Raw genomic sequence first — 16,769 nt, forward strand, 5'->3', positions numbered from 1 at the left:
CTAGTATTTTCTCATTCGGTGCTTATGTTAAAAATAAGATGATTGTAACTGCTGTGAACAACGGATCATAAAATGGTTTGCGGGAATCGAATCCTGAGATTTCAGGCTTTCTAATGGTTATTACGTCACTGTATTGCTGAACGATTTGATGCATAAAATCTATGTATAAAAAACCCAAGTGAACTCTTTAACGGAAGTGTGCTTGTACCGGTACAGTTATCAAGAACCTGCACATAATGCAAATGTTCTAGGAAGAACCCTTAAATTTGTATGGAGGCTTTATATTATGTGAAGGTTCTTTAAACCTTTAAAAAGCGCTACCAGATAAATCTGTGTTCTTCACGGATTCGTTTGATATTTCATTTCATATTTTTGACATGGTGTGTTTATTGTTATGTAATGAATGAATTCATGAAGATAGAGGGATAACACTTTCTATGAAGCTCGTGTTCATAAATAGTTGTAAATGTTCTTATAACTCTTTGTAAATTGGTTACAATGCCTTAAATGACTTTAAGTAGCTAGCTAGCTAGTAGCTTGCTATCTAACATTAGCTAGATAATAGGCAATGTCAGTGTCTGCCTGCTCAGGTCAACTAAGTTAGCACCACTGTTGTAGGCTATATGCATGCAGTCATATACAAAAGTTTGTATACCCCTGGTTAAATGATGTTTTTTGTGGATATATTGATTTCTGAGTGACAGTAAGTTAAGACATGCTGTACAAGAAACAAACTAAAATATGTTATTTTTTTCTGCTAATTTTAGTGCGCTATGTGTATGTATTTGCTGAATTTAACATTAGGTCGCGTGAGTGAGGGGAACTAAAACAAAAATGTGCTAGAACTTTACACATGGCACATTTTTTTTGTGTAAAATTTTTTAAATGTGTAGCAAATAAACAACGCATTAAAATGTGCAGAATGTGTTCACTGTAGAGGATGGATTAACTTATTGTCAGTGTGTGTGTGTGTGTGTGTGTGTGTGTGTGTGTGTGTGTGTGTGTGTGTGTGTGTGTTGTAGAGGAGCAGAGTAACCCCCACCATGAGGAGGTCTTCACTGTTCACTCTGTATTCCTCTTGGGGTTCTTATCATAAACTGGAAAAAGTTGGTTTGTCTTTTTGTTCGTCTTCTTGTCAGACAGTACTTTAGTTGGGCTCTTTTTGTTTCCCTCTCTCTCCCTCTCCCTCTCCCTCCCTCTCTCTCTCTCTCTCTCTCTCTCTCTCTCTCTCTCTCTCTCTCTCTCTCTCTCTCATCGCTGTCTCCCTGTCAGCATCGTCACACCACAGACTGCACCTGCTCCCTCATCCCTAATTAGACTTGTTTAATTAATTATATTCGGCAGCACAGCATCCTTGGTTTGCCCGCTCTATTCTTCTTTCCTCTTATTTTCAGTTACTCTCAGGTTTCACTCATTCCCCATAATTCTGTATGTTTCCAAATATTTTTTTTTTCTAAAATGAAATGTGAAATTTAAACACTATGTTACAGGGATGGGCATTTAGTTCAGTGCAGTGTATTGAAAGTTGAATAAAAATAATTTTACTCAGTTGTATTTTTTTATACGTGGCTTTGCTGTGTTCTGCTTATCAAACCTCAGAACACTACATAATGTGATGCACATACAGTATTGTGAAAATGTCTTGAAATATCATAATATTTTTGCCATATCTCCCTCCCTCACCAGACTGTGTCTTTGCAGACATATTAACATTAACAATGTTAACTAATAACTAAAGAGATTTTTTTCCTTTTCTGATGTAAGAGACAGTGCATTTTGTAATATGGACAAAATAAGCTTCATCAGAATGTGTTTATTACTTTCAGTAATTCACTAACATTATTCTCATCACATGAATTGAACATAAAACACATGAATGCAGGATAAACCTGAAAATAAGGTGACCACAGTTTCATATCCGACCGATGTCCAGTGAGTGCATCTTCCAGCTGCTGGGATTGTGGCCTCTCGCTCTTGTACTGCAACCTTATGTCTTGTTTGAAGAGGGACTGTTGCTTTTCACTTTGCTATTGCTTTTGTTTGCTTCTTTCCCATGAGCACTGTGCTGTTTAGTCTGCTGAATTACTGATTTTCCTGTATCAGCAGTATGTTTAGCTTTGATAACAAACAAACAGCATGTTAGTAGCTGGAAATAACCCCCCCTGAAAGCCATAATGGAATGTGCCATTTAATCCTGCATTTTTTGTGTTTTTATCTCCTCCTCCTGAGGTTCACTTCCACCATTTAAATGTGATTTTATGCACTAACAACAGTCATTTTTACATGAAGATTTTCCATCCTCTCTTCATCCTTTAGATAAAGGCTGTTATTCTTACTGCACCTTGAAGAGTCATGTATGTAAATGACCTCTAGTCTCTCACTTCCCCTGCTGTGCCTCATTCCAAAAGCAGTCCAGACTGAAACTTCAGCATTGATGGGCGGAGCCAAATTGCTGTAGGCTAATTAGGTAGATATACTTAAATGTGCTGGTTTTTGTGAAATCACAAAAACAATGAATTCAAAACAGGCTGTTTTTGAAGCTTAGTTTCCACATATGAACACACATGAACAGTGCGTTTTGAAACTCATAATATGGGCTGTATAAAAGCGGTATTTGAACAAGAAGACTTCCTCCTGGGACCTGATGGGATTCAGCATGGAACTATAGATGGTTTGAAGGGTCAAAGTAGAAAAATGAATGCCATTATTAATATACATTAACACATTACTAACATGTTAACTTTGACAGTACAAGTAACAAGATTTTATCCTAAGTGATTTTGGACCATTTCTGTCTGTTCATCATTAATTGTTCTCACAATGTACAGGGCAGCTGTTTTGAGAGGTTTCGAGATTTCGATGTGTCATCATTGGTATGTTGCAGGAACAATATGTAATGACGTACGTATGTGGCCTTGGGTTGCAGCCCTGTCCTCTCCTCCAGGTAAGGGAATACCTGCCTCGATCTTCTGTCTCCCAGCTGCCAGCCCCCGCTCTACCCACAGTGTCGATTGCCATGAAGAGAAAAGAACTTATGAAATATTCACCTGCTGATCAACTCTGGCACAATGGGCCGGATCTACAGTAACTTTTGGCAGCAGTGTTGGGGTGCAGCTGTATTGTGTTTCTTACTAGCTGGCGTTGACCATATGGAAGGAGTATACACACACTGTGACCTGGTTAGTGCCCTGAAAGGTTCACCCTGCTTAAGGTCATGCTTTTAGAAATGTAACCAAACTGATCCAAAATCCTCTGAATGATTCAAGGCAATGTAGGATTCAAAGCTGCAGTGTTTACTTTCCTCATTTGGAATAAATTTGTGCTAATACACATTCAAAATACCAAAATAAAAGTCTCAGCCTTTGATAATACTAAGTGGACTGTAGTCTTTGCCTGTGTGCTGGTGTTGCTGTCACACAACAATACTGATGGTAGCAGCATTGATGGATGAAAATGTGATTAACTACAGTGTATGTACATAATTTGCTAAATGCTTCATATTGTTTTAAAGGAACAGTTTAAAATAAATAAGAACTAAACAGATAAGTAAGTTTTCTTTCTGGATATACAGTTGTGTGCAAAAGTTTGACCACCACTGGTCAAATGACATGTTTTGTAGATTTAATTGAAAAAAAAGTTAACACATTCTGTACAAGGAACAAACATAAATATGAAACTTCTGCAAGTTTTATTACACGATTTCTATTTATTTGTTGAGTTTAATGCAAAAAAGGAAATCTGAAAAAGGTGCCATAACTTTCACACAGGCTACATTTTATTGTATTTTTTTTTTTCCAGTATACAAAAGTCATCAAATAAACAGAAATTGTGCATTAAAATGTGCAGAAGTGTGTTCTCTGTAGAGGACGTGTTCACTTATTTTCTCTTGGAACGAAACATTTAATTTGACCACAGAAACTTTTACACAAAACTATATATTGGAAAATATTATGATATTGATTTTTATCAGGACTGTCCAGCAATAGCCTTGAACCTTGTATGTAGAAAGGTTAAATATTTCGCATTGCTGTGTCATCATGTGCATGGTAGGTATGAGGTCAAACGTTTTGGCTACACTCTCCCTTGCCTCGGATGAGGTGCCTGGCAGCTGTTTTAAAAAAGGCGTGCATTTATTTTCAGTGCATGTGTCTGGGTTCTATTCTATTAGCTGCAGAGTGGTGCTAAAGGAAGTGTTTATAGAGGGGGAAATGACAGCAGATGGGGTTGACAGGGATTGGAGTTAGACAGTGGGATGCCCCCTCACTCTTCAGTATAATTAATAAACGGGCTACCAGGGGATTTCTGCAGTACTGGCCGCTATGACAGGACCTGTCTTCAGAGCACCAAAGCATTAAATGACCAATTCCTGTCAGGCTAACTTTCACTGCAGTCCCTAGGCACAGGCACTTCATTGGAGCACTTTTGTTTTTCACAATTTCTCTCTCTCTCTCTCTCTTTCTCTCTCTCTCTCTCTCCTCACTGTCTAGCTCTCTGTCTCTCTCTCCTGTCCTCCATCCTTTCCCTTTCTCTAATAGTGTGCTATTTTTGCACTCTCTCTGCCTCTTCTTTCTTCCATGCTCTCTCTCTCTCTCTCTCTCTCTCTCTCTCTCTCTCTCTCTCTCTCTCTCTCTCTCTCTCTCTCTCTTTCTTTCTCTTTCTCTTTCTCTTTCTCACACCCATGCACCCCTCTCTCTCGCTCGCTCCCATAAAAAGCCCTGTTTCTGCTCTGCGCTGAGTTTTTCCGTGTCTGATGGCTCTAGTTCATTTCTGCTGGATTAATTGGTCCCTGAATGAATTCTGTTGACAGGGCAATTCATCATGAGTTTACCCTGACAGTGACGGGGTGGAGGAGGGGCATCAGGAGAGAGGAGAGGGGTACAGAGGGGAAGAGTCTCCTATAGAGAGCCTCTCTCACTCTCTCTGTATTTCTCTGTCTCTCTCACTTTCTCTTTCTCTCTTGTTCTTTCCCTCTTTTATTGTGTCTTTCTCTCTTTGTGCTTTCACTTTTTTGTATATCTATCCCCTTTTTTCTCACTTTGTCTCTCTCTCTCTCTCTCTCTCTCTCTCTCTCTCTCTCTCTCTCTCTCTCTCTCTTCCTCTCTGTCTTTCTTTCTCTCTTTTTCTTTCTGTCTCTTCCTCTTTCATATTGTATCTTTCTCTCCTTGTGCTTTCACACTGTATACATCTCTCCCCCTTTTTCTTTCTTCCATTCTCTCTGTATCTCTCTCTCTCTCCTTTCATTCTCTCTTGCTCCCTTACTCTCTGTGTCTTTCGTTCTCTTTTCTTTCTGTATCTCTCTCTCTCTCTCTCTCTCTGTATCTCTTTTTTGTGTGTCTTTTCTCTTTTTCACTCTCTATGCATATGGGATATTTTATCCTGAAGTAAACATGTCTCTTGTGGGGTGGGGGGATTTACAGCCTCAGAGAGCTGTGTTTGATTGGACTGTTAGGGCAGCGTGATGTCGAAACGTGAAGTCCTGAATGCCAATCAGATTGTCTGATATAATCACATTCGCACTAAACATTAGCTTTTAATTGCATCATGTATCACACAATAGCCATTAGGGACGATTATTTAACAGCGATGGGCAATGAAGACTGGCTCCAGCAGGATTGGCCAGAACCCTGGCACAGTTACAATGTCTCTCTCTCTCTCTCTCTCTTTCTCTCTCTCTCTCTCTCTCTCTCTCTCTCTCTCTCTCTCTCTCTCTCTCCCTTTCCTCTATTCAGTAAGCTTCATTTGCCTGACCACATTTAGTTACAGTGTTGCCAAAGCATCATCAGATGGAGATGGATTAAAATTAGGGGAAACAATGAAGAACAATAGACTAATACATTTTATGAATTTTTCGCATTCAGTCAGTAAGTCTAGCTCTGTTTCTACCCGTGAGTTCTAATGTCAGCCAGGCTCTGTTCACTGAGTCTGTACTGTGTCTGTGTGGTTCTGTGTTTAATATCAGTCACTGTGCTTAGTTGTTCTGCCTCAGTGTACTGTAGTTTTGGGACAAGATAGCACTGCATTTTGCTTTGTGTTTGCTTGTTCTAATGAGTGATGTACTGGCGAGATGGCCGTACAAGCAACCAAAGAAACCCACAAATGTGAGTATTTTCCATTAAAAATTACGATAACCATTGTATTATTTTAGTTTAGTGTAATTTCAATGTATTTGAACAACAAGCTGGCACATAGCTGACTTCAGCTTCATATGACCAAAGAATTAAGAGTGGGTGATAATAAATAATTGTCCCCCGCCCCTTTGCAGGCATATGATGCCCTAAATGTAACTAAAGCCCAGCAGTGAGGTTGCTGAACTTTACCCTCCTCTGCTATCACTGCAGACTGGCAGGGTCACCTACAGAGCACCGCTAGTAGCCTGTAAATAAATTAATGTTCTTCTTCATTTGAGGGTCCCAATTCATAGGGAAGATTTCAACCACTACCCCTTGTAAGTGTAACCAAGGTGACACTTGAAAACAAGGGTAGGGGTAAAAATAAGAAATGGGATTTGGGCCTTTATCTTTTTCCCCTTTGACTCATTCAAATCTGCTGCCAGAGTAGCTGGGCTGGGTTCAGGTTCACACTGGCTATAGTAAAATGTATCAGCATGTGCAGTTGGAGCTTAGATATGTTGGGGCTACAGACAACATAAAAGAAGCATCATGCTACCTTTATTGCTGGATGCACTTTGATAGTTCCTATGCGACTGTATATACACATTAAGGTTACAATGGGCTTATTATGGATTTGTTTCATCAGAGTAACATTAACGTACAGCTGATGTGTGAATTTTGTTCAAAAAGGTAATTTGTGATACAAACAGGGCAAAAAGTCACAAGCTGCTCAGCTGTGTTAGATCATGTACATACAGTCCTGTGCAAAAATCTGAGACCACTCTTCATGTAATTAATTTCTAGTTAAAAAGGCCATGACGTACAAATCATTTCCATATTTCACAATTCTGAATAGAAGTATAAGATAATCCCCTTGCATAAGGAGGGGGAAGTCAAAGAAAGTAGTGACCTGATAAACAGAACTTACAGCATTCATCTTTTGAGAGAGAGAGGAGAAAATCAAGCTCCACTCTCAACAGGAACAGACTTAAATATGGCAATTTTTCTTGCAAATTTTAGTGCACAGTTTCTTATTATTTTTTGAGATTCATATAATGGAAATAAATAAAAAAAGTGCCATAATTTTGCACAAGCCATATTGTATGTTTTTGTTTAATTTTTCACAATATGTTAAATAAAGCAAAATGTTAAGCATATAAATAGTTGTGCACTATAATGTGCAGGAGTGTTCTCATAGATGATTACCTTATTTTACTTATTTTAACTTAGAAAATCAACAAACCATAATTTGAGCAGGGGTGCCCAAACTTTTGCATATGGCAAATTATGATGTGAAAAAACAAGACAAATAAAAACAATAGACAATCAGGTGAAGAAATTCCTGTTGAAAGAACATGCAAATAAGTACATAAGTAAATAGGTGCATGGTACATAAGTAATAGTACAGAGTAAATAAATAGTTGAGAGTGCTGGTCATTCTACTCTTACTGCTGCATCACTTTTCGGCAGAATTCCTTCTGAGGAATCATAAGTGCTAAATGTTTAAGTGCTTTGTGTTTGACAGTGTAGGCAATAGAACCAGCAGTTATACATTGAGGGAGAGAGCAGAAAATCAAGTTCCACTCTTGCTTCAGATCTGAAGAAATCCAGAAGTGTTTCTGTCCATCCTTCCACTGTGAGAAGACAACACTATGGCTCTTAAAGGATGTGTTGCTGTCAAGAAGCCCTCACTGAGAAAAGGAAATGGACAAAAAGGAGGGAAAAGCCGTAAATGAAATGAATTAAATGTAGGTTCTCTTACCTCTTATACTACTGTATACATGCAACAACAGCATTGTACTGTCACATTATTCAAGGAAATTAGTAAATTAAACAATAAAAATAGCTGTTATTTTTCTTTTTTTTTAGTTAACCCTTCAGAAACCCTCCCCTCTCCTCCATGTAGCCCTATAGTTATTATGATATGCTGCCAAAGATTCTGCTAGTTTTAATTGGAGTGTCTATATTGTGGAGTTTTATTTTAATGGCATAAGAAAGCTGTTCGTGCTGTCTCTCCCTCTCTTTTTCTGCCTCTCTCCCCTCCACTCACCTCTGCTCAGGCGCTGTATTTATTATGTTCAATCCATCAATGTTGGGCCATTAGGAGTGTACGCTCAGTGTCTCCTGCACAGCCCCGTTGGCTCTGGTCAAAAATCACACATAATTGCTGCTCAGGAATCATAACAAGCTGGGCCGCCCGGCTGCCACCCTGGACCCAGGCAGGATGTGACGGATCCCCGGGACCGCTGTAATTTATTGCCAAATCCAATTAGATGCAGAACATAAAGCAGCAGATAGATTTGCTGTTGGGTAATGTCACGGAGCTCTTCCTGATATGAAGATGTGAAATGTGCTGCTGATTCCTCCATTTCCAGCACGATGCCGTAGCAAATGAGACCATGGCGGGGATTAGTAGCGAAGACGAGCTGATGGGACAAACTCTAGTTGTGGCATAACAACTGCCTTGTTTTAAACAAGGAGCAGATAGAAGGCTGTTAAATGCTTATTCGCAGTGCGCTGGGCTGTGAAAATCAGATGGCTTTGTAGTATGATGAGTTTTTAGTGTTGTGAGAACAGCACCCGTTTGTGCTGTGAGAGTCGTTGCTCCATCGCTCTGCCAGGTCCATTAGGGCTCAGAAACAAGCAGACTAATACATTTTATTATGTCTACAACAAATGGACAAGAGCTATAGTTACTGTTATGTACAGTTGTATGCAAAACTGGTCAACTGAAATGTTGCTTTTCTAAATGAAAGCAGGGAACAAACTTAAATATGGCATTTTTCTGCAAATTTTAGTGCACAGTTTCTAATTTCTTTGAAATGAACATATTGGAAGTAAATATAAAATGTGCCGTAACTTTTGCACAGGCCACATTGTATGTTTTAATTTTTCACAGTATGTTAAATGAAGCAATATGTTAAGCAAATAAACAGTAACTATATGCACAATGTGCGGGAGTGTGTTCTCATAGATGATTGACTTATTTAACTTATTTTAACTTGGTTAACTAATCTAGAAAATCAACAAAACATAATTTGATCAGGGGTGCCCAAACTTTTGCAAATGGCAAACTACCATATGTGAAAAAACAATAGACAATCAGGTGGCGAAATTACTGTTGAAAGAACATGCAAATAAGTAAATAGGTACATGGTACATAAGTAATAGTACAGAGTAAATAAATAGTTGAGATTTAGTGCTGGTCATTCTACTCTTACTGCTGCATCACTGTTAATCAGTTGGCAGAATTCCTTCTGAGGTATCATATGTGCTAAATGTTTAAGTGCTTTGTGTTTGACAGTGTAGGGAATGGAACCAGCAGTTATCAATAATGTTTTACAAATATTGGCAAACCTTTTTTCTGTGAGGTTTAGCGGTAAACTTGAAATTTTGCCAAAAAAAGAACAACTGGGGGGGGGTACTGAACTGTCACTGGGGTGGTACACTGTCAGAAATACAGGTTCTGTGCAGGTACATGTTTCGTACATCAAGGTACAAACAATGCAAATGTACCATCAAAGGCACAACATTAGTTTTAAGGTCCAGTTGTGTACCTTAAATAAGTTTTTCCAGGTGAAAAGTACATATTTGTACTTTTTCATAATCACATTTTTTAAAACAAAACAAAAAAATAAAAACTTCAATACCTTTAGTTAGGGAACACAATTATACCACATTTCAAGTTGCATGGAGTTTTTTTTTTTGCACTTTAAAACATGAGGCTATGAAAATATACAGATAAACTAAAAACTTGTTTGAGGTAAACAGTTGGACGTAATGACCATTGTTACATCTTTAAGGGTACATTTACCATGTTTATACCTTGATGAACAAGAATGTACCTGTTTTCTGACAGTCTATAGTACACATGTATTTTCACAGAGAAATAATGCAATCATTACTAAAATGAAGATTTTTTTCTTACTGTAAGTCGGTTTAATGGAAACGAGCTGCCAAAAGCACATTTTCCATTTTTTTTTAACGCATTTTCTTCTTATCACTTGATGAATTAAATGCAAACATAGCTAGTGTTGTGTGTGCTGTGTGCTTATATGCTTACAGGAGCTGAGTTCTAAAAGCTACTCTGCAGTGAAGAATGCTGGGCCTTTGGGAGCTCTGTCCTATGAAAGCTCCATGTTTGTTACATAATGCAACTTAGAACAGTCTTCCAAGTTCACTTGTTCACATCCTCAAAATACTGTTGATGTGAATGATAGTGAGCTGGAAAGCAAAGCCTTAATTTGTTTATAATTAAATGCTATGCCGCAAGCTAAAATCTGTTCAGCTCAATACCAGATGCATTTAAGACCGCACATTTAGTTTACTTCCTCAATTAAAGAAATACAGAAAGCAGAGACAGGTGGAGTTGGTCATTATAGAGAAGCACTTGGTTCTTTCTGCGTGTTCTCTTACACTTGCTGGTTGGACATGGAAACATTTTTTGTTCCAGGTGTATCTCACTCACTGATGGTTTGTGGCAAGATGCTTAAGAGTCAGGACCTCATCTTTCCTACAGGCACACAGTGCAGAGGCTGGACAGTGATACACTGTCTGTTGTTTTATCTCTGTACTTCAGCACACTGGATTTGAATCATATGGGGAATCGTAAAGAAATCAAAGCTCTTTATATGCAAAATCCCTTCATTTTAGGTGATCATAAGTGATTGGACAACTAACTTGCCCAGTTGTTTCCTTAGGCAGCTGTGTGTTGTTGCATTATCAGTTCACACTTGTGAGATGTCAGAAGGTCTAAAGATGACATTTTGCATCTAAGTTCTGTTTGTGTTGTCACTCTATATGAGGACCACATACTTGTAAATAAGGTACAAGGCTAAAACATTGTAATAATGCAGAGACAATCAAAACATTAGATGTGCTGAAATCAACTATTTGGTACTTTATTAAGTAGCAACAACAGATTGGTAAGAACTGCTTGACCAAATTCAACAAGTTGAAAATGGTTGAAAAACTTCAGGCAGTCAGTGAATGAAACAGATTTGCAGTCAACTACTAAACATGAAAATGTTTTTTTAAGCTAGTAATTTGACCAGTTACTATTGAGAGAATCCTTGATAAATTAAAAAAAGGAACTATGTGGAAAAAGGAAGCTGATTCTCAAATGGTTCACCCACTATAGATGCAAACACCCTTGAATAAAGCTGACATTCTTTTATTCTAAATCTAATGTTTTCCAATGACTGCAAAAATATATCTTCAACTTGCACAGCGAAATTCTAACCTACAATGTTCAGTGAAGTCCAACTGCACTCTGTAGGCCTTTATGATAATTAACCCCTGAAAATCCCAGGCTTATTAAATCCTAAGATTCTAAGGCTTATTATTAATTACAGGGACATCAATGCAAACTGGTTGAGATATTCTTAGGTCATAGAAGTGTGTAATAAAACTTTGGGCAAACTCTGTTGAGGCCATGATGGATCTAGGGCTGAAATCGTTTTACATTGAAATTGCAATTTAAAATGTGAAATTTTCAGATCATGTTCTACCAAATTAATTATAGCTTATATGTTTTAATTGGGGAAGGTTAACGTGATAACACACGATTGTGAACTTCTTGGAAGTTAGACCAGTCAGAAGCGACCAAACACTCATTAACCATACATGACAACACCACCACAACAAACTGGCCGTCTGCCAGTCTACGTTTAGCATTTAAGCCTCAAGCCAGAAAAAAGGAGCTGGTCTTCTTGGCCAAAAAGATGCCTGGACAAGCCTGGACATTAGTTTATAAAAAAACTAATAATCACAATTTAAATCACAGTAGAAATATTAGTCAGAAAATCCGCAATTTTCCCCAAATAGTTCAGCCCTAAATTGAACCTTTTCAGGCACATTAACCTATGATTAGCCTGTGTTGGGGCATAGTGCATAATGTATTTGAGTTGGTGTGTACAATACGCTCTTTATAGGCATTTTCATGCTTGCAGTACGTGTTTGAGTATGAGTGCATTTGTGTTTGTGTGTATTTGTAATATTGAGGAGTCCTGACAGTGGCAGGTGCTTTTTTGTAATGCCTCTTGTATGAAAGCCAATCAGCTTACCCCGTCTCAATCTGTGTCTGTCTTCCTCTTCCTTCTTTCCCTTCTCTCCCCTGCTCCGGATGTCATCTGGCGTGCTGAAGAAACACTGCGCTTGATTGGCAGCTGCATCCAGGTTCACAGTTTACTGGTTTCTGTGAAAGAGCCAGATATGCCAATTTAGACAGTGGAGTGACAAAAAAAACTTTGCCTCTAAATGGAATAATTTTACCACAGGGAATTCTCGGCAGAGGGAAGGAAGAAATCAGGTGGGTTTTTTTTCCCCCTCTCACTAACAAGGCCTGAATGACAAACATGGACGACAGTTCGGAGCTGACGGAACATCCGGCCGTGAAGCTTCACAGGGGAGCCATGAAACAAACAACAGGCAGAGAAAAGAAAATGAGAGAGGAAGAGACTGGGGCTGACTCCGTCAGGAGAGAAAGGCTGCGGAAACAAAACAAAAGTTTTTAAAGTGAGAAAATCACACACACACACACAAAGTTTCAACTGATAACGAGGAATACTTTGCCTGTGTGGTTCTAGTGTTTTGGTATGTAAGTTGATGCCATGTTTTTAGTCTCTATCATAAACAAATTGAGTAATAATTATAATGAGAAAGGTCACAAAACTCAGTCAACCTGTAGAAATAACTTTCTAATTTTAATTTTTTTAAGTTAAATTTTAAGTTTTTTAGGTTATTTAAATGATGCGTGCAAAAGTGGAAACTAGAGCTAAAAGAAAGATGCTGTCATGATTTTATGGTTTAACAACTTCATACTCTCTTTCATGGACAATAATAGCTAATGATTCTTGTATTGTTAATGATCCATTTAGATATACACTACCAGTCAAAAGTTTATTGTTACTGCTCATAGAAGGGTCTTCCTTAGATTTAATATTTTCCACATTTTATAATAGACTGCAAAAGTGCTGTAATTCTACAGTAATATGCTGTGACCTTAAATTCCATTGGTTTTTCTGCATAATTAAATGGTTAAGATGTGAAGAAAACGAGGTTCAGAGAGGTTTAATGTTCCATTCTAGAGAAACTTACTGACATCTGAATGCCTCTTTAATGCCTCTAAAAGGCTACATCACCAAGTTATTCCAAAAAATGGTTACAGATACACTGGACGATGCCTGTGATGCTGTTTTAAAGTAGTTTTAAGAGAAGCCTTTGGCCTAAAACATAACTTTTAAAGACGTTCATAGTGGAGAGGTATAGACAGGAAATAATAAGGCAAAATAATCCCAAAGCCTATTTTTCAAAACTTATTTTTCATCCTCACTGCTATTTTTTTACCATTATCAAGATATTAAAATATGTAGGTTCACTGGGCATTTTGGACAGAAAATAAAATGGCTATATTTGCATTGTAGACATTGTGGCTCCTGGTTCCTGTCACCACCACTGTAAAGTACATCAGTACGTTTCTCTATAGTCCACTATTTCACTTCAAACCTCTACAAATTACTTTGTTTACATCTCAACCATTGGATTATGGAATTCTCCTTTAAATTACAGTATGTTACTGTATTTTTCTGTGAATTATGAGTTGATGATTAGTAAGAGTTTTCTAAATAATTTACAAAAAATGAACCATTCCTGAATTCCCAAACATTTCCGCAAAACTCAAATAGAAAATTGTTTCAAGTTGTATAACATAAAATAAAGAAGATTTCAGAAAAACATTTCATGCGTATGTAAAAGAAAAAATGCATTAGACACCATAGAAAAGTGAAATAAAGGATATTTTGATATTGATGGTCTGTATGTAGAGGTGGAGTGAGTGAATCAGTAGATTACTGTGGGCAGTGCTACAGTAAAGAGTCACTCACTGGGTGACACTGACCCTGATGTAAATGCAGTGTACAGTGGTAGTTCATACCAGTGAATAAACATAATTTAGTGTAATTAAGGAGTGTACTGTGCATCTACAATGGTTACTGTGAATTAAATGCTTTAAAATTACAGTGAAGTTACTGTAAAATATCTTACAGTGCAATATTGTATACTTACAGTACATTACTAGCAAATAAACTCAGTAACTTACTGTAAATGAAAATAGTTTAGTAACACATAATTAACAGGACCAAAGTGGTTGGTCAGTGGTTGTTAATTGTTATATAATTGTGTCATATGTATTTCTAAATGCTTCCATTTCAATTTTTAAAGTTTACTCAGTGACATTTAATTAACATGTCACTGAATTATTGAAACTTAAGTATTTATTACTCTTGACGCTCAAGCAGCAGCTTTATGAGAAGCTACCTGGGATTGTTTCTTCTTTCTTTTCCTTTTTTAATTCAAATGTATTTGTTTTATTTTGGTAATAATTTTATATATGAGCATCACCTTCACTGTTTATTATTTATTTCTAAGATGCAAATTTCATTTTCATTTAAGCTTAAGACCTTAGATCAAAATGCATTTAACATTATGAAAAATCAGTTCAAATTCATATTCAGGTGTGCCTGAAATTTTTAACTGTACGGATTTTGCAATAGGCTCTTAACTTACTCAGATATACTGATGTTGGCATTGATGAATGAAATATAGTAAGGGTCAGTTAACATTATGCAAATGAAGTGAGGCTAATTGGTCCCCAATTAGTCAATTGGTCATTCACTGCTGATGGCATTAGCATTTCTGATGGTGTATTTCTTTAAAGAGCAAGACTTTTTTTTTTTTAGTCCAGCTTAGGGAATAAGTGTAATGTTGAGGTTGCAGTCGCTGAGATGAAAATAGTCTCCAACCAGGCAAGTGGACTAATTCAAGCAGAGAGAGCACAAGGACGTCTTGCATCATTTCCTTCGCACAATGGAAATCCATGAGCAATCTTACAATGTTAATCTACCCATCCTAGCCCTATTCATGATCAATAACTGCACATAAAAGAGTTCTCCAAGAAGCTGGAAGGATTAAGAGGCTAAAAAAAAAAAACATTTCTAAAGAGCGGAAATAGCTTCCTGTGTGAGGTTTCCTGCATAAATGGCTTTCTCTTTTTGTTCAGTTGCGCTAATTGAATTTGGCCCCATCTCTAGAAATAATATTTCTGCTTTCCAATGCATGGAGAGGTTAAACACTTTATGTGCTCAGTGATCCAAATCATGAAGAAAACATTCTTTGGCGTTCTTCCTCCTGCCCTCGCTGCACTGCGCCTCCGTCGTTCTTTCTCTCCTGCCCTTAAAGGAGTTCATTTACTTAGCTTTAAATTTCCTAATTACATTTTGGATTGCGTGAATAGAATTTGTTGCATTAAGCACTAAGCTGTTTATATAGCCCCAGGGGAAGACCTCGGCCAGGCCCTCCAATGGTTTGTCAACAGGGATTCATAAATGGTTTTGAAAGTGATTTGAACTGCAGGTGCAATAAATGGGAATTTCATCTGTGGACTTGCGGTCAGACGGCTTCTGCACTTGAAGGGCCACCGTTTTTTCAAAATTTCCATGTAATTAATTTGCTAAGATGTCAGCAAAGTCATTCTGAGGGGTTTGATTTTGGAATGCTCCTTTCTGGAGAAACTTGAAGAGTCAGAATGGTTCATGGTGGTGATAGGAACCAGACGTCTGAAGAGTTCAATACCTCTAAAGGCTACGTCACAAACAAAATATTACTTAAAATGGTTATGAATGTGCTGCCTGATGCCTGAGACATTTTAGGATAGTTTTGGCATTAAGTTTTGTCCTAAAACATATTTGTTAAAGCACATTCATAGTGAAGAGTAATGTGTAGGGCATTGTGAGGCAAAATAGTTCTCTAATGCTATTTTACCATCCTCAGCATTGCATATAAATCTCAGTTGAAATTTGTATGTTAACTGGTGGTTTTGGAGAATAAATAAAACGGCACTGTTTGTATTGCAAATATGGCAATTCCTGGTTCCTGTCAGCACCACTGTAAAGAAATCTAAATCTCTCTAAGTTAATCAGCAAACCACTCTGAATGACATTTACATCTCAAAAACTAAATTATGTAGAAATCTGAAAAATGGGTAGAATTCCCCTTTTATAGCCTTTATGAATGACATGATAGGCTAGTAGTGAAGATGTCCATAAATCTATCCTATTTTTTTTTTAAAAACAATTACAGTTTCTTTTAATAACACTTATTAAACTCAAAGTGGACATCAGGTATTTTATGGTGTTGATGTTTGGTGACTGAAGTGAACTTTTTCAGAAATGAGTTCCAAATATTTTCTGATTTGACATATAAAATTTATTTCTCATGAGCACAAAAATTCAGACTCATATTTAAACAATGATTGAAGTCATACAGCTTTGTCATAAACTGAAAACATCTCTTCACAATCAAGACATCCCTTAGCTCACAGTCTTCATTTACAGTCTGAAGTGCCAGTTACGCCTTTAATAATAAGTTATTGGAAAAGTGTTAACTGTACGATTCATTCAGGAACGTTGAAAGTTAGTTGAGTCGTCAGATCCCAAGTGAAATTCAGATGACACGTTTATTTCAAACCGAAGGAAGAAGGTCGTTGATTAAAAGTTAGGTCCTTCAGTGGTTGTGTTTTAAGTGGTAAATTTATTTTCCGGTTTCAGTGTTTCAGACAGTGTGGCCATTTCAAAAGGATCAGCATATGGCTGTCCGTCTTAG

This window comes from Colossoma macropomum, unplaced genomic scaffold, assembly GCF_904425465.1.
Source record: "Colossoma macropomum unplaced genomic scaffold, Colossoma_macropomum, whole genome shotgun sequence".
NCBI lineage: Eukaryota > Metazoa > Chordata > Actinopteri > Characiformes > Serrasalmidae > Colossoma > Colossoma macropomum.